Genomic DNA, 24,016 nt, shown 5'->3' with positions numbered 1-24,016 from the left:
ATGACTATATGAATGAGGTTTTACTACGAGGTCAAATGTCAAATTTCAAGACTGATAACTACAGGGTGGGCCATTTCTATGGATACAGCGTAATAACATGGGAATGGTTGGTGATATTAAAGTCCTGTTTGTGGCACATTAGTATATGTGAGGGGGCAAACTCCTCAAGATGGGTGGTGACCATGGTGGCTATTTAGAAGTCGGCCATCTTGGATACAACTTTAGTTTTTTCAATAGGAAGAGGGTCATGTGACACATCAAACTTATTGGTAATGTCACAAGAAGAACAATGGTGTGCTTGGTTTGAGTATTGTTTCAGACAGCTGTCCAGCAGTAATACCCAGCCTGCCCCAAAAACCACCTCAGCCTATTTTTTGGTCTTGGGTTGTGGGCAGGATGTGATGGTTACTGTTTACTCCACCTGTGGGCACAGCTCCTTGACTCCCAAGTGGTACCCCAGACGCTGTACCTCCCTAAAATGTGTGGCTTTGCTCAGGTCCAGGACATACTAAATCTCATTTTTCGCTTGGGTTGGACCTTTATCCCAGTTTTCTTTATACAAGTCCAACAACCCCGTGGCTGCCTGCTAAACAGCAGCTCAAAGGAAGAAAATCCCGTGGAGGCCTGGTGCACCTCACGCAATGCAACCAACAGGCGGTCTAACCAACCATCACATTGCGTTCATGAACTTACGAATCATAGACTTTAATGTCTTGTTCAGCCACTCGACCAGTCCGTCAGTCTGAGAGTGGTAGATCCTGGCCCAAACAGACTTAATGACATGAACGACGTGTCCTGGTCAGTATCTCTTTCAGGAACCCGACTCAGGAGATGACCTGAAACAGCGCCTGCATCACACTATTTGCAGAAATCACCCTAATCGAACACTTTACTCTGATATTACCAGTATGCTGGTGGTTCCTAGAATATTCATGTAGAAGGGAACCAGCTCCCAGTTTCTCTACTTCTAAGATTTAGCTTAAAGCTTTCCTTTTTGCTAAAGCATAGAGTTAGGGCTGGACCAGATGACCATGAATCCTTAGTTATAGGCCTTGGCTTCTGGGAGCTGAGTGTTTCTTTGTCACTCATCTCATTAGTTATTATTAATCTCTGACTTGCTTCCACACCATGTATTTTGTCATGTCTTCCTTTCCTCACCCCAAACTAGTCGCAGCAGATGGCCCCGCCCCTCCCTGAGCCTGGTCCTGATGGAGGTTTCTTCCTGTTAAGGGTTTTTCCTTCTCACTGTTAGCAAAGTGCTTGCTCACTGGGAGGTCATCTGATTCTTGGGGTTTCTTTATTTTCTCAGTATTGTTGTACGGTCTTTCAATATAAAATGCATTGAGGCAACTGTTGTTGTGCTGTGACACTGTATAAATACAAACTGAAGATTTTAGTCACGAGCAATGAGTGATGGTGATGGACACGTCAGCATCTTTTGGGAGGTTTAACACAACAAGATGTGTTTATGTGAGTCTGATATTTAGGTGGTGACTCTAAAGTTCAGGCTCCTTCCCCACCATGGATGGTTTTTTTGCCCCAATCCTCAGCCTTAATTAATCGGCCTCCACTGGCCACCTCCTGGCACACAGTTCAAATATGCTATAATGAAATATATAGTCATTTAATGTTTCCATGTTAGACACCACAGATCAGCCCAGACATCCTTTGCAGAGCTTCGGTGGCACAAGGTTAACTTCAACTTCCTTTCTCCATTGCTGCACCTCTTTTTGGTTGTTTTCTTCCACCTCGCCCCTGGGACTGGAACTATTATCAGACATATAGGTGCCCACCGCACTGCTGGTAATAACTCCTCTGCTGCTTTCTGCCCTCTAAAGGTTCCCTGGGTGGATCACCTGGCCTGCCTCTTGCCCTTGCTGACTGTGGTGGGCTGGGGATGGATCACCATCCAAAACCATCTGCCAAATACAACAAACAGGATTATAATAATTCTTAATAATAATTATGGTGACTTTTGAATTTGTTATGCTAAATATGAAGTCAAAACAAGATTGGAGTTGGTACATTAAAGCATTTGATTGGGGGTTGAGAGGATAGCGACTATGAGCGGCCACTGCTGACCAGTTTCTAACATTTAGGGAGAGGGAGATGTTGATGGATGTAATATTGATGATAATATCAATTATAATAAATCTGACAGAGACAACTGAGGAGAAACCACAGATAAACTGGGCCTGAAGTGTTTCCAATATGTGAATTGAAATGTTTCATTTCCGACAATTGATATTTAACACATCACAATGATGAATCCCCCTGACTCCAGTTTTATCTGAAGGGCTCTCAGCCATGCTCACTAAATATGAAGTATAATCCTCACTTATTTCTTCTAATAACATTTTTTACTGTCTGTATAATAATTACTTTGTTATGTTACTATATTCGTATGTAGGCTGCAGTTTTTGTGAATCGCTCAATAGGTGCTCATCTTTAGGATATGGAAAATGAATGCACTACATTTAAAATGTACATCATGAAACCAGCAGGCAAATAATCATGGCCGACTGAAAAGATAATATCTCACAGGTCACATTACAGCGGTTCCTAGCAGGCTAAATTCATTGCCTGTTAGGTTTCTGCAAAACTAAATCAACACTTTTCATTGAAGACCTGTGGAGTAAAAAAGGGCCACTTGAATCTAACTCAGTCCTGCAGGTTCTCAGGACATAGAGGTGTTTCTGTAGATGGCTGGATTAGTGAGTCTGTGTCCTGAGGCAGATTAAGCTGTGGGACACAGTATACTGTTTCTAATTGATCATTTCTGTGCGGTGTCCCTTGTGAATTAGGTTTGTAACTAGAGTGCATGCGTGAATGTGCGCGTGTGTGTACATCAAATCCAATTCCCAGAATCTGCTGGCCAGCTGCTGTTGCACTCTGGCCCGGTCTTGATTGCCTAACTCCTAAACCGTCTGCTCTGTTAACATGAACTGGAGCCCGAGCAACTGTTACACCCCTGGGGACTGCTATACCCCATTTATTTTTAATTCTTTATTTTCCACCTCTGTCCTGCATTCCTCATAGCTTTCATCTTGTTTTGTAGAACAGTTGATGGGATGTCCTCAGATAAAGGCTGTTTCCTTGTGTTATATGTATGCATTTGTGTTTTGAAGGCGTGGAGGGCAGATTAGTCTTTTGAAATTAATTAAATTAATTAAGGGTTGAGGTTCAGACCTCATACTTTTTCTTTTGACCAGATTTTACAATCCTTACATGTAAGTATCTGTTGATGAACCACATATTGTTTGCATAGGTCTACTGTTTGTATGACAAAGACAGTTTTTGTTGTTTTGCTTCTGTTCACAACCAGAGTAGATTTAAATCAAATCACTGATTTGTCATTGAAGTGCTTTTTAACATATTTTTGAACTTACAGTTAACTGCCATTTTTAAACATGGTTCCTCATTTTTCAGAGGCTCAAAATTAATTCAACAGTTGACAGAGAAGCAGTTTGACAGTCGGTGAAGGTGCTCCCCTCTTCTTTTTTAAGATCAATCAAGCAAATATTTGAAGTTTAGTCACTTGTACTGGATTTCTTTTCACTTCCATTTTTTTTAATTTAATTTAATTTTTTTGATATTTAATTTTTAATTTTTAATTTTTAATTTTTTAAATTTTTTTTTAAACTTCTATTTAAATTTTTTTTTTCACAAATCATGGTCACAATACATAATGAAAACGTTGCCATTATACACAAAAAAACAAAACAAAACAAAAAAAAAGAAAAGAAAAAAGACCCCCCCCCCCCCCCCCCCCCACCCGAGGCTCATGTAAAGAGAAACAGAACAAAACAAAACACTTTAAAATAAGAGGTCCGATGACCTCAGTGCAAGTGAGGCAAGGTTGAAACAGGTTTATTTATCTATTTGACTTATCAACAGATACCAAAAATGTAGGAGCAGCCAAATCAACAATTTGATACACTGGCCAGCTCAGTGACTCTGCATGACGTGCAAGGATTTTTTCCAGAACAACTTGACAATATCTAAGCACTTCACAAACACTCATCACAATGAGAAACAACTTTTATGTCAACTAGCATAAACTAGCACAGCATTTTGGAAAAATAGCATTTCTTAAAATATAATTGGCAGCTTCAGTCGGCTAATATGTGGAACCCTCAACATATCGATATACAGATATATCTCTCGCACTATCAGGTATGACTATCCAGTAGTCATACCTGCGAGCTAACTTTAAGTTAAGTTAAAATAAACGTAGTCAGTACTTAGCACCAGTTATTGAGACTCGTTCTCAGGTCTCCACCGCTTCCTCTCATACCACAGATTCATTTCCCATCCCTTGCTTGTGTAACACCTAATAACAAGCTAATAATGTTAAAGTCCATCATTTGTGTACCGATTTACATTTTCAGTGTTGGAGCCAAAAGCTACTGTTCGTCTCCATATTTCCTCTAACTGACATTGACCTAGCTTAGCTGCACTTCTTCATGACAAAGCTATGAATTTTGTAGTCCATTATATCCTTTACAAATGTTGCTTATTCCCCTCTGAAAAATCTGGTTACAGTTTAATTTTTCAACACATTGTTTCACCACCTCGCAAGTTGCTCTTTAAAGAAATTGGAACGGGACCTCCTTAGAAGCAGACTACTGTTAAAGGCCTCTCATCCAGTCCTTTGTCTTCAAGCAATCCTCAAAGTGTCGAGGAACAACACAACATGTATGTAAAGGTGTCCTTTTAGAAACACACAACATGCTGTGATGGTTCTGATGACACACTACAGAGGAAACAACTTTCCTGTTCATTCATGTGTGTTGGCTTTGACTGCTGATAATGTGTAAAGAGAAAATCTCTGAAGAATATGGTTTTAAATTGTAGTAAAAAGAACAGAAATGCCAGCAAGCTGTGACTGGTTTACTTACAACTGGCTAATTGACCCTGAGGATACATTTTTAATAATTCAAATGATTCAAATTCAAACTCCCCGTGGCTTCACTCATCAAAAGTGCCTCAAAAGTCTGATGTGTGTGCTGATGTGGAAAACTGACAAAATTAAGACCGAATTAAACAGGAAGTCCACAAAAATTACCAATAGACCCTCTCCCTGTAGGAACAGTTTTTCCACTATAAAAATAAATGACATTAGTAACGGTTTCTTTCTGTGTACATGTAACATGGTTCGATCAGAAGTGAAAATCCTTCTTAAAAATGTTCTTAAAGCATAATTTATTTATCGTAAAAACATAAAATAAATGAACCCTCGCAACCCTCGGGTGGTGCAGCACAAGTATGAGGACATTGAGACAGTAGTGATGTGTGCAGTAGGAGATAGATAAGTCCAAAGTGAAGCTTGGATTACGTCTGCTCTGAGCTGCTTCTTGTTTGGAGAGGGACTGGACAGACTGAACGACAGGCAGGAGTAGGGATGGGTATGGAAACCCGGTTCTTGTTGAGAACCGGGTTCTTGTTGAGAACAGTTGAGAACTGTGACGCCCCATTGAAGAGCCGTAGGCTGTGGATCTCTTAAGATCTCACTGTTGGGTTTGTAAGGCCATGCTACTCCTAAATTTCTATCTTGTTCAAAGAGAAGATATAAAACAAAGTTCTAAGCTAATCGACCTTAGTGTTCTCCTTTTTTAAAAAGAATCGATAAAGAATCGAATCGTTAAACAGAATCGAAAATGGAATCGGAATTGTGAAAATCTTACCAATACCCATCTCTAGGCAGGAGCTCCACAGACTGTGATGTTTGCAGATGACACTGACATTAGCAACAAGTTAGAGCAGCTGAAAGATAAAGATGTTGAACCTCTGCAAGCCCCTAAAGAATTAAGTTACCCTGCTTAGCCTTATATTGGCATAATTCACTTCTTTAATATTTTGCCATATGAGATCAGATTGTCTGTGTGCATGGAAGGGGCCATAAGATTGTGTGACTGTGAAGAATATCATTTGAGGGAATGTAAAGCACGTTGGACATAACACTGAATAATTCAGCCTACATGCAGCTTCTTTCTTTCTTTGTGATTACAAAGAAAGCAGTGAAGAATATCAGCTCTTAAATGAAGACCTTGCTCTTTGATTGTGAAGAACTGATTCAAACTGAAAGTGTTGCTGTGTTAAAGGTCAAATTTGCCCTTTTACAGCCTCATCGCTGATATAAGGAGCTGGTAACAGTGAAGGTGTCATTGATCTGGTTAGTAGTTTTCATCTGTATTTATGGGTCAGGATTTTCTTGTGCTTGCTTATCAGCCGTCATGTTATTGGTGTGATTTCTTTCTAATCCTGTGCACAGTGGACCAGCCATCATCAGGTAGACGTCTGAAGCAGCCCTCTGCGTGGGATGTATCCTCCTGCCTTTGTTGCAGCTCCATCTGCAGCATAGTTTCCTGGTGTCTTCTGTATGCACACAACTCCACTAAATTGGCCTTGAGTCATTGCATATAGCCAAGAACCACCTTGCTCTCAGTGTAGAACTTGACTTTATTTATGTCTTGAAGCATGCTCAATCATCCTGAAACCAGCCCACTGAATGAACAATGGGCTGAATTGTTCCTTCAGTGGGCTGGTTTCAGTCATTGTGCAAACTGTTTATAAGGTTGGAAACCTGCAGTCAGCTGAGACTGAAGACGTCACCTGGATGATGATGAAACGTTTCTACAAAACGCTACGTCCAGATGAACCGAATCCACTTTTGGGATTGACTTCATTTAGTTTCATAGCTCCTCCTAAATGGGATTTACCATCTCAACTGCTAAGATGACAACGTTTAAGCCTATGGATTGTTGACTTAGCCTTAACAAAACCCACTTCAGTTTGTCCTTCATTTTTAAGTGCTCTCTAGTAAGCCTGAGCACCAACGGCTTTACGTGAAGCATCTGTAAACACATGCAAATCTGTATTTGCAGCTCTGCTGAGTGATGTTTGTGCACATCCAGGGAGCAAGAAGCTGCTTAAGGTCATGGAGTGAAGTCACTCCAGGATTCCTGTTCTCCATGCTTCTCTTTGGGTCCCAGTCATTTTGTTCAGTGGTTCCCTGAGAAGAGCTCTTGGTGTATTGTAGCAGGTGCCAGTAATCCCAAGAGCTGAAAGATACTGTTAACAGCAGAGACGACTCCCCGACAAGTCAATGTCTGCTTGTAGTCAATGTTGAGAAAGTGAAGATGTCCTAATCTCCCAAAGAAGACCTTAGCTGTGCTGAGTGGATGTTGCTACAGTTGGTTCACACATTTTGAAGCAAATATGATAACCTTATCTAGCCAATGATGTGGAGAGGCAGCTTTTTAGATCCAATTAAAGTCAAATCACTCGAAAAGATGCTCTGGAAAAGAAACAGAGTTTAACAAACATCTTTTTAAATATTTTTTGGGGCCTTTTTAAGGTTTTATTTTCAAAAGGGACGAACAGTCATCTGCTCCAGTGATTTCCTGCCTCCAGCTGCTGGAAACTCGTTGTCTTTTACTTCGTTTTAAGTTTAAACTATAAGCTTTTTCACAATTTTACACATGTCAGTATTACAACTCTTATTGATTGAATATTCTTGTCAAAGTTTTACTCAGTCAGTTTTTATGTGTTTGTTCTCCCTTTTTTCCAACCTCCGACACTGATGTCACAGAGCTTTCTGGGCACTGTTCCCAGACCTTGTCATCTATCATTTTAATAGGTCGCTTATCAGAGTTTTATGGCCAAAGTGAGTTCAAAGGTTTAAAAAAACAAAAACAAAAAGCAGGTACAAGGCCTGCACAAAAGAAACGATTAATCTTCCTGACAGCTTTGTCATGTTTGCTGCCAAAGGTAGGCCGTTAAATCTGTCAATGAAGGGTTAATGTAGGGCTCAGTGAGACCACTGACTGGCTACAGACTGGAACAATCATCAGCCACCTCCTCCACATGGATGACATCAAGCTGAATGCCAGGAGTGAACGAGACATCGATCCACTGATCCACACCACCAGGATATACAGCAATGATATCGGGATGTCGTTTGGACTGGAGAAGTGTCGTCGGATGATAACAAAGCGAGGAAAGGTAGGCAGGAATGAGGGGTTGCACTACCAGAAGGCAACATTGCAGACATTAAGGACAGCTACCTGGGAATCCCCCAGGCAAATGGGAACCATGAAGAGGCCGCTAGCAAAGCCGCAACTACCAACTACCTGCAGAGGGTCAGGCAAGTCCCGAGGAGTCAGCTGAACGGTAAGGAGAAGATCAGGTAGCCTGCTGGGATAATCAGCTGGACACTCTCCGCAGAGTCAGCAGAGAGCTGACTGTTAAACAAGCCTGTTAACTGTAGCTCTGTCTACAGGGCTGAACACCAGAAGGAAAACATGGCCTCTCCACGTGAGTATCAAACTACTAGAAATAAACAGCTTCAGTCCAAATCTGGAGGCATCGGTATCAGCCTTAAAAGCTCCAATCAGCTGCTGCCTATGTGCTGGCTTTCACTAACACCTACAAACATCTCTCTTTACCCCACTTACCCCACCCACGCCTTTCTCTGTTATACTACAGCTCTCTCCCTCAATCTCTGCCTCCCTGCAGCCTCTTTCCACCCACTCTCTCTTTTCATGTCTCTCCCACTGTCATTACCTCCCTGCATCTACCCCACCATCCTCAAGTTAATTGAGGCAGGTGGCTTCGTTTATTCTCTTCAAACCTCTCAACGCTGCAATTGCCAGAGATCTACAACGTGCATGTACAGGTGAATGTGTGCATTTATCTTTGATTTGCCTTTTCTATCAAATCTGAATCAACTCTCTAGGAAGAAGACTTTATGCAAGATGTGTATTGGGATTGTGTGAGTGTGTGTGTATGTGTGTGTGTGTGTGTGTGTGTGTGTGTGTGTGTGTGTGTGTGTGTGTGTGTGTGTGTGTGAGCTGATGAACATGATCGTGAAATCCTAATGGGTCTCTTCTCTTCCAGCAGTGACCTCTCCAAACACATTTTTTTTTGGCTGCAACATGCAATTAATCAATTCAGCTTGGTAAGAGGCTCTATTTATACCTCTGCACAGACACACACACACACACACACACACACAGAGAGACAAACCCAGACATAAAGCAGTCTAATGGTAGTTCACACACAATGGGAACATGTACCCTGCAGGAGAGTAGGTGGTTGCAGTGGTGAAACAGATAGAGAGAAATAAACTGAGATAGAGAGATAGAGATAGATAGATAGATAGAGATAGATAGATAGAGATAGATAGAGAGATAGAGATAGAGAGATAGATAGAGATAGAGAGATAGATAGATAGATAGAGATATAGATAGATAGATAGAGATATAGGTAGATAGATAGATAGATAGAGATATAGATAGATAGAGATAGATAGAGAGATAGAGATAGATAGATAGATAGAGATATAGATAGATAGATAGATAGATAGATAGATAGATAGAGATAGAGATAGATAGAGATAGATAGATAGATAGAATTATTTAGCTATGCACTGCTTAAAACAAAAGGATGTCACATCATTAGATAAATAAAGTAAAATAATAATAATAATAAAATAAAAATGATCAGCCTACCTACTCAAAGATACCCCCAAAATATGCATCAGGCTAGTCCATTTTGCCCAAATTTCTTTCTAGCAATAATAGAAGGGAACTCTGCTGCTGTTATGAGAGATTTCAGCCAGTACTACTGCTGCTGTAGTTTCCATGTTCCCCATGTGATGGTATATATGCTGTTAATGAGATAATCAGGACCAGGGCATCACTGAGCTCCTGGACAGTCGGAGGTGCAACCTGGTGGCCTTAGACGGACCAAAACATAACATCCCACTGGTGCTCTATTGGATTGAGGTCAACATAGGGGCCAATCAATATCAACAGTTCCTTTTGCACCAGGAACTGCCTGCTTACTCTTTCCACATGTGGCCCAGCATTGTTAAGCACCAGGAGGAACCCAGGACCCACTGCACCAGTGTACAAAAGATGACGAGGGAAACAAATGTTGGTGGCCGTGACTTAATAAAACCACACCTGTGTTGGTTTTAAACTCATTAACTTAATGCCAAGCAAATCTGTGTGAAGAGACCAGGGATGTGGACACAAACTTATTATTTTGAAATAATGATGCTGAAGGGACCACAGTAATATCCATCTTTCTATCACAGTGACAATAATGAGGACTGGACTGGGACAAAAATCAGCTCGGGCATTTTAACTACGGCCCACCGGGTATTATAGGAAAAGCCATGAAGCCTTTGAATGAAAACAAATGCTGTCGTGACAGCGATGTTGGTACATATGTATCAATCTAATAAACTTAAACCTACACCATCCTCCCTATTCTGCTATTTTAAACAGTACTTACCGGAAATATCAAATTACATATACCTAACTGGCAGGTTGTCAACTCCCAGTAAAAAAATAGGGAACCACCCCCCACCCTCCGCCTCATGATGAATCAACGTAATCGACTTTCATTTATTGCCAGGGTAAAACAAATGCACAGAAACCAATTATTTTTCTACAGTCATTAAACAGATTCAACATCTTTCCGTAACAGAACTGCAGACTGCACACATGGTACCTCCCCAAAGGAAGCAGTGCTATAGCTTATTAGGGCATATATTAGACTTCTACCTAGAACACATTGAATATTCTCGTTGTTGCACCCAGACTGAAACATGACACGACTTAAGCGTTGTTGTACATAACTGTACATAACTGTCTACCTGCCATGTTTCGGCTGTGCAGCAGGAATCGGACGCAAACGCAAACTCACAAGGACAGAACGTGAACTCAAAAGCACAGCTTTATTGCTGGAAAACAGATCACAAACAATACAAAACTAAACTGGAAAAGCTAATTATAATGTACACCAGGAGACACGGGGCGAATCACACAGCATGAGGTAGATCGCAACACTGACACAGAGAAACACAGGGCTTAAATACACCGGGAAATAACGAGGAGAATGAGACACAGCTGGGTTAGGGCATAACGAGACCAAAGGGAAGCAAAACTCAATACATTCACGTAGGACACAGACCTTCAAAGTAAAACAGGAAATGTAACATAGACGCAGACTTGACTCGGGGAGACAGCGCATCTAAGAAACACAGAGAACAACAACAGGGAGACACAGAGGGCGGCTACGAAATGCTCAGAGAACTAAAGAGAGTACAAGAAAGACAAACTAAGACACCAGACTAAAGAATAAACTGGTAAACAAAGAGAACTAAGATCATGATACAAAAACTCAGAGACACAGGAAATCAAAACACTGTGTGACCGACCCAGGACCGAGACACCATGGTGGGGCTACTTTCTGTTTTTGGTATGAACTTCAATACAAGAACATGTTATTTAAAAAGTTTCTTATTTGGTTAGCAAACGTCTACTCAGTGTTTATCTCTTTTTTTAATGTAATCAGTGATGAAGAACCACAGTCACCCACAGCTTCATGTTCAGAACTAACACTAATTATTTAACTGCTTAAGAAAGACAAAGACTCAGGAACAAATCGTCATGGGAGGCACCTTGATTGTTCATGTTTGTGCCACGCAGAATACAGCTTCATAAAGACATCTCTAGATATTATGTGAAACATGTGTACAAACTTTACATACTATCTTTGCAAGCAAAGTGTATGCATACATCAGTCATCATCATATTTACACACACTGAGGCTCAGGAGAAAGAGTCATCTACTAATCACACGGTTGCTTCCTATTATTTTGTCATACCTGTGACACATATTTCCAACCACCCGTTCAACATGGATCCTCAAATGTGCTGTTTTTCAAGTTTCCTCCACATCGCTAACAGCTCAGTGATTCACCTTTAGTAAACACTGTTTGACCTCTGCACACAATATGCCAAAACATTTCTGTATGTCAAAACCTCTGTCGGCCAAGGCAGTGTCTCCAAGCAACAAACTATCAAGGAAACCATAGTGCAGAGTGATACGTTTGTCACTGGTACCTTCCCGGACCTCTCTGGCCTCTTGAAAAACAATGTCACCCTGGGTATACCTCCCAGTAATACTCCATAGTTGGTTGTGCTTGTAGCTGGAAATCATTTGAGAACATGCTTTCAGATTTAATTGTTTCCCAGTGAAAATCTCAAAACAGTCAATAATTACTGCCATTTTCTGTCTTCCAGAAACTGGTAAGGAATAATTTTCAACATCTCAAGTTTACTTACAGAAACATGCACTGAATGTCTTTGGGGAAACGAAAAAACAGATAAGCTTCAGTAGGAAGACCTGATTAAAGGTGCATCAAGGTTAACAGTACCACTTGAAATGTCTTGAGAATTTTCCTTTTAACCAGCTATGAAGGGCAAGAAAAAACAGAATAATGTCATAAAGATTCCCAGATGTGGCAGACCTAAATAAGATTTTACCTTTTCATCATCCTGTCCGGAGAAACCAATGGACAACCTGTCACTGAGTTCATGTGGCAGCTCTAAGTTTCCTTTCAACTGGTGGTTTGATCTCGTGTACTGAGCACAGACAAGCTACATTCATATATATATATATACATATGTATATATATATATATATATATATATATATGGCTCCCCACACCCACTAATAGACACATGGAGAAACTTTATGAACACAAGTGCGCTTACAGGTGTGCACACACTCAGACATGCTATCATGAGCTGTGCCTCTAACGATAGCTTGCATTAGTGCTACTGTGTGTTGTTCAGTTCTCGTTGTTATTTATGCATATCCTGCTTGTTGCCGTGGTTTCTCTGTTGTTTTTTTCTCAACAGGTGTTGAAGCAGATTCTCTTTCTCTCCAACTTCACTTTCCTCTTTTCTTTCCCATTCCCCGGTGTTATCTGTGATGCTTGTAATAATCCAAAATAAACAATCCTAATAAATTTCTAATAATATATCATTATCAAGTGAAGTATAATAGTGAACGCTCTGCTCATGAAAGTAAATCTGGCAATTTTTGGCCTACAGAAACTATTCTGATTGCAACACTGGGAAAAATCTAAACGTATTTAATCGCAGATATTTATCATCAGAGAGAAACAAAGTTTCCCAACTGTTAGGAAATAATCACACACATACATCTGTGCTTTCCACTGACCCTATTGGCTCAGTCAACATAATTAGTTCAAAGCAGAATTAAATATAATTACTTCCATCAGAGTATATGCTGGGTTGGAGTATAGAGTTCTCTCCTCTTCCTCTCCTCTCCTCGTTCCCACTGCTGTCTCTCCCCCAGTCTCTCTGCCACCCACACACAGCTAAACTGGTTGCAGACTGGGAGTTGACATTCCAAGGAACCATTTAAAGTGCTCATTACTGAAAAGGAGGTCAGAAATCAAAGAGATAGGCACTTACTCACTGGTGGGGATCCATGATCTGTTCTGCATCTATTCCCGAGATTCCCTATATTTCTCTTCGCATCCTCCATTCCTTTCACCATTTCTGCCTTTTTGTCTTTCCCTTCTTTGTTGTGCATCCTCAATTAGGCTTCACCCTCTGGCTTTTTACTCTGTCAAAACAAATTGTTTTGCTTCCTTAAAACATAAAAATAAACAATGTCAACTGTGTGAAGTTTTCTTAGCTGTTGAAATGTTGTTTTCAGAAGTGACAAACGTAATATTCATCCTGTTGTGTTTATTTTCTTTCTCCTCTGGTTTCACCTCGGTGTGTCCTTTGGTGTCACAGCAAGGAAGAAAAAGATTTCAGGAGATTCCAGCAACCGAAGCCACTCATAAACAGTATGGTGGGTATACACAGTGGTTCAGTACCAAGAGGTATTTCGTTGAGAAGTTGAGAAATGAAAGGATAAGGCGTCAGGCTTCACACTTTGGGAGCTGATATGAAGGTGATGAATTTAAAGCGAGTGAAACAGAGGGCCCACGTCGCCTGTCGGGCGTTCAGTTGTTTGGCTGCTTTGAGGTAAGCGAGGTTCTTATGATGGTCCCAAATAATGAATGTCTGTTCAGCTCCCTCCAGCCAGCGTCTCCAGTCCTCAAGTGCTAGCTTCACTGCCGACAGCTCTGATCATGAACATTGTAATTATGTTCTTTGTTGCAGATGACAGAAACAAAGCACACGGATATATTTACCTCACTCTGCTGTTCTCTCTGAGTCTGAGTGTCTTAGTCTGCCTAGTTCCTACTTATTGTGACAGTCTCATGTTCTCAGCTGAACTATGGACACGCACACACACACATATACTGATACTGATAAGCACTCACTGACGCATCACCCTCCCTACCCCGGATGCAACGCCACCTCCAACGCTTACCTCCCCTCTGATGTGGACATCGGGTCAGCTGGAGGCGCAGTCGAAGATTGCAGCGGTCCCAGATCAGCTGTACACACTGGAACTCTTTCCCATGTTGCTGTCTGTGTTTATTGTGCTATGGTGTGTTGATATCTGTGCATTCCTGTATTATCCTTCTGTGTTACACATTTCAATGTTTCTTTCCTCGCTACCTAGCCTGACCTTCTCCCCAATGTGATGTTTGTATTGTATGTACGGTCAGCAAGGTCTGTCATCTCGGTTGTGGGCAAAAGACCTGCAACTGACAAATAAAGGCTATCTCATCTCATCCATGTTTAATGTGTTTAGTTTAGCGTCCCATGTGGCGTATCGTCATTTGTATCAGCCGTGTGTTGGCACTCCCCTCGTCACCCTCGTGTGTATTTATGAGGTCTGTTGTCATTCATTCTTTGTCAGGTCGTCTGTAATGTTCACGCCGTGTTTCCAGGTTTCCATGTTTCGTTTTTAGTTTTCCCAGTTTAGGTTTTGTTTAGCGTCGTATTTGCCTCGCCCTTTTTTTGTACATTTTTATCGGCCACAATAAACTGCTCGCCTTTTGTTAAAATCAAGTTTTGTTTCCACGCTTCATTTAGTCTGCGTTTGGGTCCTCTGTTCCCACTCCACACAGTCTGCGTCTGCTGACTGTGATACTGCCTGTGTAATATAAACACAATTAGTCCCACAGTGTTTCTGTGCTGTGAGAAGTACTGCATGATGGTCAGTTGACTACTTTAAAACAAATCTTTTGATTGTTTTTAGATAAAAGGAAGTTAGGAGTTTGACCTGTAATTAGATTAACCATTACTTTAAAAAAAAATCACTGTCTTAACTGCTGCCACCTTAAAGGGAAAAGTAACTCTCAAGCGTATATTTATTTATTTTCTTCTCATTTTTATATCTATTTACTAGCTTGTTTTTGCACTGATGTTTTTGCACTGGAGCCTCGTCGTCTCGTCTCTGTAAGCTGCACTGGATATAGCAGAGATGACAATAAAGTTTGCTTTGACTTAATAAGACTTCCATTTTAGTGAATACTAAAATTATTTTTTGCTGTTATACTACCAGTTTTGGTGATATTCTGTAGGTTTGAATAGTTTTTTTCTCTAATAAATCAAACAATAATGTAAAAGCTGCCTTTTGTATTTGCTTGGGTTATCTTTGTTCAATACGATGACCTGAAGCATGTAAAAAATATGAAAATAGATCAAAATAAATAAAATTAAAATAACTAAAGATATGTTACATCTTTTAATATTATAAAATATGAAGATATCTGTGTCCTCCCTTTGCTCTCTCTCTCGCTTTCTGCCCTTGTTCCTGCACACCTTTCCTGGTGGCTGATCTGATATCCTCGTGTTGGTGTTGTTCCCACATCATCATAATAAATGTTGTTCCAGGTTCAACATTGCAAGTGACCAATCACATTGTTGTGACATCATACTTCTGCAACCCAAGCGATTCATTCATTTATGACATATGACACAAGGACAATCTGCATAATGCTCACCGTTTATTAAAGAACAGCATCCTGGAATGCAAACATTGCTCGGAGGACAGAGGCGGTTTCTCGCAAGCTAAGCAGATTTTTTTTTAAGGCGTTTTTTTCCAAAGTCGCAAAACTATGATGTCACAACAATGTGATTGGTCACTTGCAATGTTGAACCTGCAACAACATTTATTATGACGATGTGGGAACAACACGAGGATATCAGATCCTTGGTGTCATCGGCTGATTGTCTCACTGCCTGAGATAGGAGAGATCCTTCAGTTACCATCTGAGTGCTTTAACTATGTCAGTAAAACTGGTTCTTCACATTAACTCTGATCCTGTTTGATACTTGCTCTCAACTTACCTCTGCGGTCCTTGACACAAAGTCCGAGTGTTTTTCCCTGGGAGAAACAATCGTCTAAGGGTGGATGTTGAGGAGTTTTCTTAGCCCCGCGTTTGAGTCCAGGTTGCATGTTGGTTTCAAGTCAGTTCAGTTTTATTTACACACTTCCAAATTACAAGTAAATAACGACAGTCACCTCAAGGCGCTTTCTATTGTAAGGTAGACCCTACAATAATAAATTAGTTATGACACAACGAGACAGAAAGTCTTTCTCTCAGTTCACTGCACCTATAACTTTCTCCAGCTCTTGTACCTCTTCTTCACCCTCTTAGTGCAGCACTTTATCCACTGCCACCCCTAAAGCCACACCAGAGGTGTTTTCTAGTTTTTTGTTTTTTACTCTGTTTGGTCATCTTTACACAATAGAGCTGCACTTACTCTTCTTACTGTGCCAGAATAAGGGATGTGCATGAATGTGTGTGGTGGCAGGTTTAAAATGCTGCAGGGTGTCCCTGAAAACAAATGGCAATGTAAAAGGCAACAAATGTTAGCAGCACGTCTGTGGATGTGATTCTGCTTGCAGGGGTCCTGAGGCTGCTTCTGACCCCTGGATGACCTTTGTCGTGGAGTAACACTGTCATTTTCACCATTGTTAGATCATTTCTCCAAGACTTCTTCACTTTGTATCCCCCCAGAACTTCCTTTTTCTGATACATCATAGAAAATGGTAAATGGCCTGTATTTATATAGCGCTTTACTAGTCCCTAAGGACCTCAAAGCGCTTTACATATCCAGTCATCCACACATTCACACACTGGTGATGGCAGCTACATTGTAGCCACAGCCACCCTGGGCCGCACTGACAGAGGCGAGGCTGCCGGACACTGGCGCCACCGGGCCCTCTGACCACCACCAGTAGGCAACGAGTGAAGTGTCTTGCCCAAGGACACAACGACCGAGACTGTCCAAGCCGGGGCTCGAACCGGCAACCTTCCGATTACAAGACGAACTCCACGATAGAAAACGGACAAACAGAAATTGTCCCCTGCCAGGTCTTCTTTTATCCCCGTTTCATTCTCAACTTCGGGAAGATCAATAGTGGAGGTTCTTGTCTCGTATACCAGAGTTGGACTCAATGCCTTACGCAAGCATCCTGGGATGTCTAGAACTGTACAAGAGCAACGGGACTCCAAGAGCCTTTGTCAGGAATTAAATTAGGATAAGGCAAACAACACTTGAGCTACAAGTACCTGTGGATCCCACAGGCAAATGGGAACCATGGCTGCTAGGATGTGGCTGCCACAGCCAGCAATTACCTGCAGAGAATAAGGTAAGTCCTGAGGAGTCAGCTGAACGTGAAGAACAAGGCACTCAACAGCCCTGTTGGTCATGAGATGCCCTGCTGGTATAATAAGGATGAGATAGAAGCCGCTGACATCAACAGTGGGAAGGAAAACCGGGATGAACAAAATCCTTTTTTTGGATTTCTTTACCTTACTGAGCATGCATCAAGACGAGGCTCAGGGATGGGCAGATATCTACATGACTGTTTGGGATTCAGGAAAAAGAGAAGTGAGCAGAGAGAAAGTTTATTATTTTCTAATGATTAAATGCAACAGTGGTGTTTAAACACACAGAGAGTGAGTAGAGGTGAGGGAAGAATAAATGCTCAGTGTCTCATGGAAAGTGATGCAGCACCCCAAGCCCACTGCAGCGTAATTAAGGTTCAGGGTCACCTGATCCAGCCTTTATTTAAAAAGTAATGCTTTAAGCTTCATCTTAACCACAGAGTGTCCAGACTGGGAGCTGGTTGCACAGTAGAGGGCCTGAAGGCCCAACCTCCCATTCTATTTCTGTAAAGCAAATTCAAGCAGCCAGCACCCACAGACGATTGGCTGGCTGGGAATTCGTGCCAGCCTTCCTGCATGTAAATTTGAATGTGACAATCCACACAGACAATTGGCTGCCTGAGGACTGTGGTTTGCATCTCCAGGGAGAGAGACCAATCAGGTCTGATTGTGCACACCTGTGTCTTCAAAAGGGCTGAAGAGCTTTCATTCAGGGTCTGCTGCTTTGAACTGAGTATGCAGTCTGCCCTGTTGGTCCTTCTGGTTAAATGCTGAGATTTGGCTTGAGTAGCGTTTAGCTGTGTTACAGCCTGCGAGGACACTTTTAATTTCTGCTGGTTAATTAAGCCTTACGTGAGATGTCGTTTTTATGTTGGTTGTTTGGTTTGTAGTAACCACCGCTATTGGTTTTCTTGTAAATCCTGAGTTCTCTTGTAATAATCACCCTCGTGTCACGTTTATGTTACCTCTCCTGTCCTCTAGCAGAGCCGGGTCGTAATACCTGTATATGTGGAATTCCAAAGATCCACAAAGAAGGAGTCCCACTCCTATTGCTAGCAGTATCAACTCAGCCATCTACAAAATATCCAACCACCTCAGCACCATCCTAGCCAGGAATGGTAATTGAGAACTGGTTCTTGTAGAAAACCAGTTCCTAGTAGTCCAATACTTTGGAATGGGTAGTCTGCCTGCCTATCGATCCTGCGTATTGGTTCTTGCACTACAATCACTTGATTGCAGTTTGCATGTCAGAAGAGGAAAATAGTGACAGAATCTAGAGCGTGCATATGGACTTTTTTGCGGTACAGGACAAGATAAATGATAAAGTGGAAAACAACTACATTATGCTACGAACACAACTGAGGTTCTTTGTAAGCATCTGCACAGCTAGCATGCTAATGCTAAGCTAGCAAAGAACACAGAGTGAAAACTGAGTGAATGCTGACCAGTCAACTTTAACAGGTAGCAAGCAGCCAGGCTGCAGCCTCCCTTTCTACCTGCTCATGTTTGTAAAGCAGAGTCAGTGTGGTGGTCGCTTTTCTGCTTGTTTTTGTCTTTGCTTTCTGTCCTCATTAGGGATTAGTGTTGGTGTGTGGGGCAGTAGCCTCAAATTTAAACTGTTAAATGGTGATTATGAAAAAATGTGTTTCAGCTATTTTATATGAAAGTAATGTGATTAGCAGTATAATCAAAATGGAGCCAATGGGAATCAATAGTGGAATCGGAATTGCTAAATTCTTATCAGTTCCCATCCCTAACCCAACCTTTACATGGAGGAAGTGGGAAGTAAAGCTCTTGTCTCTTTAAAAGGGACAACACCTGGCGATTGATACGTGGATGACACCTGGGTCAAACACCCAAGACGTAGAAGCCATTACTATTCATATCAGCTCTGTGGATAGAAACTTTAAGTTCACCAGGGAAGATACAAAGGGTAATAATTCGCTATTGTGCCGTGCACACTCAGGAGAATGGAAACCTCAACAACCCACAAATACAGACCAGCACCTCCTCTTTGACTCCCACCACCCCCTGGAACACAAACTTGGAATAATCAGGACCCTACAACACCGGGGATAACAGGTTCCCTCAAAGCCAGAAGGGAAATAAAAGGAACACATGTGTAAAGAAGCTCTTATACTATGTGGTTATAACAATTAGACTTTCACCAGATCAGCAAAGATGCACAGTAAACAAGGTCAGACAGAAACAGAATGACAAACAGAAACTCATGAGTCTTCTCCAAGCATGGACGTCCCAGTGTCCTTCAAACCCAGCCACACTCAGACGGAAACTGATGCATCACAAGGACTAAACTCAAACACGAGACCAAACACAAACTGAACAGTGTAGCATGTGCAGTGCAGTGAGGAGTGCTCTGCACTGGAGAACCAAACAGCCACTACATGAATGCACGGCACAACATAGAAGAGCCACCTCTACGAGACAAGACTCAGCTGTGCATCTGCATTTCAAAGTCACTATTCTGAGGATGCCAATGATCACATTTTGGACAGAGATGGTTTGGAAGAGGAGTGAAAGAAGCCACATGTGTCTATTGTAAACGGACGTCCTTGAACAGAGGGCGGGGCTTACAACACCAACTGTCTGCTACCTACAGACCAGCTTTGAGATCGCTTCCCAGGTACTCATGTTAGATACTCAGCACTTAAACTTAGAAGTGCTTGTGTGAATGGGTGTGATTGGGTGAATGAATTAGCTGTATAAAGCGCTTTGAGTGCTCGGACAGAGTAGAAAAGCGCTATATAAGAACCAGTCCATTTACCATTTACGTTAATGCTGACTCATATCTTTTGCCAGTTTATCTCAATAGGTCACATGAGGTGAGGCCTCACAATGGTTTCACCTGAAACCTCTGCAGATAACGACCCACTATTGATCATGTGATGAGGCACATGATCAATAGTGGGTCAACGGCCTTCTTAAGGGACGACTCCCACTAGGGCTTGAATACCTGGGGCTCTCCTCCCTTTGGTCTTCGAACTGAAGAAGTTCCTCAGATGAGATGAAGGCACGGTCTTCAAGAAGGTTCTGTGAGGTTTCTGAGATCTGAGGTCTGAATATTCAAAAATGTGTATGTGATGAATTTAAATTAAATTCTGCATTTAACTGGGAGCCAGTATGAGAAATATGCAAAACATGTGGTCTCTTTTTCTACTCCCTGCTGGTACTCTTGCTGAACCAACAATTCCTGTTATTATATATACACACATGTACAAACATATATAGACATGCATATATAACAGTTGTACAGGTAAAAGGGAAAGAGGGGTCTAATTAAAATGTGGAAGACTAAACAGGATTCCTCAGTGCTGAGAACAATGGCTCTCTGTTACGTCCCTACTTGCAGTCATTGTCTCACATTGCTCCAGTAAATTTGTCTTTTTCTATCTTTTTCATTTCTATCTGTCCCATCTTCTTCTCTAATGTGAAACTCACTGGCATTAGTGTCAGGCTTCCACAGTGTAGCATGTGCACAATACCTCTGCGCACACAAACACACACACAGTCCTTCGCCTAGAGACTTGAGCATTATATTCTTCTAAGCTTATATGATGGAGCTTTTTCCAACCTAATCCACCATGAATGAGGAGCTGTGAGCAGAATCAGCTACGACCTGCATCCTTCTGGGAGATGGAAAGGAAACTTTCCATTTCCAGTAAGTTTCTACGGTTGTACAATAAACACACAAGAAGATCCACATATTAAAACTACTTTACTATCAGTATACATTAGACATAGAATTGCATTTGATTATATTTCAGACTGACTTGTATGGATCGACTGTTGGGGAAAATCCTCAAAGAAAGTCTTTGGTCAGAAAACTGTTGCTGATGATTTAATGTGCCATTGAGCTGTGACATTAAGCTCTTGGCTCTAAATTCATTTTACAGTTCATAAATCCCCTGTAGTTATGTGTCATTTGTTTAATTTCAGGTTGTTGCTTGAATGTTTTGTATGGTCCAAGTTTAAATTTGTATTATGTGCATCCTTTTACAGTGAACATTGCAGTTTTTATGCTTGTAGTTTATTTTCCCGACTTAATCAGCTCAATGACTTCAGCCTGCTCAGTAAATTGTGTTTAAACAGAAGAAAACAAACATTCAGGGACAGAGTGACTGACTGGAAAGGGAGGACGTCAGTAGGCAGCTGCTGTTTAGTGAAAGTCATGTAGGCATAAATAACAGAGCCAGCAGTAGTGTCTGCATATGGGTGTGTATTCTGTATGCAGGGCAACTATGAATGGAAATGTGTGGACAGGTGAAAAACAGGAGTATTTTGAGCAGCTAATGAATGTAGAAAATCAAGGAAGGGAAGAAGAACGGAGGACACCGAGGCTACGTTCACACTGCAGGCGAAAGCGCATCAAATCTGACTTTTCTGACCCTCTGCGACCATCTATCCGACCATGCTATGACGGCACAAATACGATATTTTCAAATCCGATCTGGGTCACTTTCGTATGTGGTCCTGAATCCGATACATATCTGATGTTTCAGAAAGCTGCTGTTTGATGGTCATGTCGCATTAAATCCGTCTGTGGCGTGGGTGTGGTCTCTGGCCAGCTGCAGAGGAGGGGTGACGCAGTGAGCTCCGGCGCAGGGGCGGGGTGAACAGGTGTGCTGGGATCTGACAGTGATTGTGTGTCTTTATATGTTGGCAGTGACAGTCGGAGGGGGAGCGGGAGTGTCTGTGTCCCAGTCAATAAACCACAACATCAAATAAAAGTTCTGCTGTCATCATATTCGCTCTAGCGTATGTTTCTTGGGTCCAACGTTACACGGTCTTTTAAGTCACTGACACAAGACAGACGCCGATTATCAGCGCCGGAGAAGACATCGTGAACACTTCCTGTCCATCCAGTGAAACTGTTGGGAAGACAACGTTGGAGAAACGTGAACATTTTATTTGTTCTGTATAATCTGCAGATTCTGACAGAAATCTGCAACTATCCTTTGAAGCACCGCTCCTCTAAAACAGCAATAAGGATCATTATTAGGTTATTTACATTATTATGTAAACAACAAAATAACTTAAAGCAAAAATTGGGAAACGTAAAGTCCGTAAAAAGTCTTTATATTAAGGTCAAACAATACTGTTGCTCTGGGTCTAAACAGAGCGCGTTGTGTGTGACGTCTTCTTTTGTGCATGCGGCCGCTTTGAGCGTTCACACTAGAGCGCGTTTGCTGTCGCATTTTATTTGTAGTGTGAACGAGCAGACAAAAAAATTGAGCATCAAGACCTGCAGAGTGAACGTAGCCTTAGTGAATCAGGAAGTCTAGAGGATTAGAAGAAGGACGAGAGGCTGCTGTAAGGATGGTAAAGAGCAAAATGAAATTTAGTCAACCATAAACGTGCAGGTCTGGCGCCTTAGGAATGATGAAGATGTGTCAAGTTCTGGGCAAAAACTGGACCCAAATGCAGGACTTTCCAAAAAGAGACAGTGAGTTTATTTACAGTGCAAAACAGTAAACAACAAAGTGATAATCTACGCAGTGTGGCGTCTGTGGAGATAACCATAAGAAATATTCACAATGGGTTGAAAAATTGAAGTAAATTTGTGTTGTGCCCCAGTAGGATGGTTTGTGAGGTAGGATGGATTCCCAGAACACCGGCACACAGACACACGGGCAGGTCGAACAGCGAGTCTGCCAGACCGTGGCGAGATGAGTCCAGATACCAGTTTTTTGATAACAAAGGGAGTATGCATCGTGTGTGCCCTGCTTACTTTCTTATTTGCTAAGGTGATGGGCAGGCAGGCAAAGAGTTTCCATGGATAAGGATATTTGCAGACGACACTATGATCTAAAGTGAAAGTAGATATAGAAGAGTGTGAATGAGAGGGAGGTTAGAAAGTTGAACATCCACAGAGTTGATGGAATAAAGTTTAAACTCCTGAGGTCGACCACACAAACATTCAGTGCATAAGAGAGACGAGGAAGAGCACGCAGGCAGAGTGGGTGGAGACGAGCGTCAGGAGTGATTTGTGACAGAAGCATAGCAGCAAGAAGGTTTAAAGGTGGTACTGAGACCTGCTATGATGTATGGTTTGGAAAAACTGGCACTAAACTAAGGACAGGAGAAGGAGCTGGAGGAGGCGGAGCTGAAGAGTCCGGCAGGCTGGACAGGATTAGAAATGAATAAATCAGAGAGACAGTTCAGCTTTATTGTTAGCAAGACGAGGCTGAGATGGGACATGTGCAGAGGATTGTAGCGGTTTTGGTCAAGGTATGTTGAAAAACACCAAGATCCCAGCTGAAACGTACCAAAGTATCCCACACAGACCTGCAAAACTAGTCAAAACACACATTTAACAAAGTACCTGTTTCACACTGGTGACTTAATCTTTGTAAATAACAACATCTTGTAATGTTGATTAGGTGAGTTTGATAAAGACCATGAGATTACACCACAGACAGTTGAAAAGTGGACAAATGAACAACAAGCAGCTGTTCCTGTCACACATTTCCAGTTTGTCTCCTCACGCTTCCAACTGTCAGCGTGTTCTGACATAAATCAATCAAAACAGCACTGCTACAGCAAACATGTGGATGTGTTTGTTCCACACAGTTTCCA

The sequence above is a fragment of the Neolamprologus brichardi genome, chromosome 2 (assembly GCF_056152115.1).
Source record: "Neolamprologus brichardi isolate AB-2024 chromosome 2, ASM5615211v1, whole genome shotgun sequence".
NCBI lineage: Eukaryota > Metazoa > Chordata > Actinopteri > Cichliformes > Cichlidae > Neolamprologus > Neolamprologus brichardi.
This window is presented reverse-complemented; position numbering follows the sequence as displayed.